At 52.8% G+C, this 1,486-nt stretch overlaps 1 protein-coding gene across 2 annotated transcripts in view; it reads right to left on the bottom strand.

The window, feature by feature from the left end:
• TTBK2 (tau tubulin kinase 2) overlaps window positions 1–266 on the bottom strand; it is a 173,262-nt gene extending 172,996 nt beyond the window's left edge. Inside the window, exon 1 of one of the 2 annotated variants that reach the window (XM_027775787.1) lies at window positions 197–266. The gene's annotated coding sequence lies outside the window, so the exon portion shown is untranslated. Of the gene's footprint in view, window positions 1–131; window positions 151–196 lie in introns of those variants that run through there. The other variant, XM_006158634.3, reaches the window with a different exon arrangement.
• Between the last annotated feature and the right edge of the window lie 1,220 nt (window positions 267–1,486).

The raw sequence follows: 1,486 nt of genomic DNA, 5'->3' as shown, positions 1-1,486 counted from the left end.
CCCCCCCCCCCCCGCCGCCGCCTCCACCTCGTCCCCACCGCTCCCATCGCCGCTGCGGCGACTACTGCAGCGCCCGCTGACCCGACCCGACGTTATTCTCCCCCTTCGCAACCCGGCACAGCCTAGCCCACCTGCCCTACCAGTGCGCACGCCCCCCTCTCCGCCATAGGCGCTGATTGGAGGGTGTGCTCCAAACCTGCAGCGTCGGTTGGCTGGTTCTATTGCCTATCAGGAAGGGGGCGGAGCGTCAACAGAGAGCGTCTCCGCCCCCCACCGGAGAATTGCCGCTATCTTCAGGTTTGCCTGAGAGGGCGAGTTACCGGGAGAGGAGCATCACAATGGCAGTGCGCACGCGCAAGGGAATTCTGGGCCTCGTAGTTCCAGCCTCGGCGGTAACTACCCGCCGGTGGCGTGCAGGGAAGCAGGGCTCCTTTGAAGAGTGGTTGGTGCACAGAGGTGTCCTCCCAGTTCAGCAGTTAACTTGGTTATGAAGGCCTGGTTGTGACTCTGGAGTTGGGCCTTTCGGACAAAGTCGGAAGTGCTTTGTCACCATACGGATTTACTCACCGAGGCAGTCGCGATGAAGGACGCCAAGTCGTGAGGCCCTGTCATCCACCTCCTCCGAGCAGCCAGGATCCCTCAAATTGCGCTGTCGTCAGAACCGCCTAACACGAAGCTAAGCGCCTCGAGGCCCGGGGAAAGGTCTAGAGGTGTGAGGAGGAAAGGAGACAGGGATCTCTGTACAGGCATGCCAGACTGCCGACCTGAGTGTCCTTACGTTTTGGCAGCCCATGAAGGACGAGAATCCATTCCCATTTTGCTAAAGATTCAGTGAGCTGGGGCGCCAGCAGGTGGCGGCCTGGTTCAGGTGCTGGACTTCCACATGGACAACCACAGTTCAAGTCCCGGACCAGTGGCTTGAAATGCGGTGCGCGTAAGCCTGCATGGGTAAAATCCCAGGAGAATGGAGAAGGGATTTTTGGTGTGGCCATCCCCTGTAGGGGGTGATTTCTCACTTTCCCTCTCTCTGTTTCTCTACTGAATGCACAGATGCCTTATGGCAAAAATAAAAACAAAAAAATTCAATGAGCCCTGAAGGGCAGAGGAGCATAGAAGTCTGACAACCAAGAATATACGAACCTCTCTCAACGACTTTCAGAGAAAAGAAAAGAGAGCCGGATAATGAGGCTGTATGGGATAAAATTTTATTAAGTGTTTCTTGTGTAGCCTGTTTAGTGAAGGAAGACCTTAAGATTAAGCCCCTCTTCCATCTTACCAGTTTCTCTTACAAAAGAAAAAACTCAAAGACATAAAACAACTTTCTCAAGGCTAAAACTACTGACAAAACCAACACACAGGATTCACAACACACAACACCATGTCCAGTGCTCTTTCTGCTTAAAAATCACAATGACTCTACCAAGGACAGAATGGATGCAATAAATTATAAGCTTCTTTTTTACTTTAAATTCTTTTCTTCACTCAA

Source organism: Tupaia chinensis, unplaced genomic scaffold, assembly GCF_000334495.1.
Source record: "Tupaia chinensis unplaced genomic scaffold, TupChi_1.0 Scaffold000605_1, whole genome shotgun sequence".
In the NCBI taxonomy this organism is placed as follows: domain Eukaryota; kingdom Metazoa; phylum Chordata; class Mammalia; order Scandentia; family Tupaiidae; genus Tupaia; species Tupaia belangeri.
Note: the sequence above shows the minus strand (reverse complement) of the source record. Positions and strands in the feature narration are given on the sequence as shown.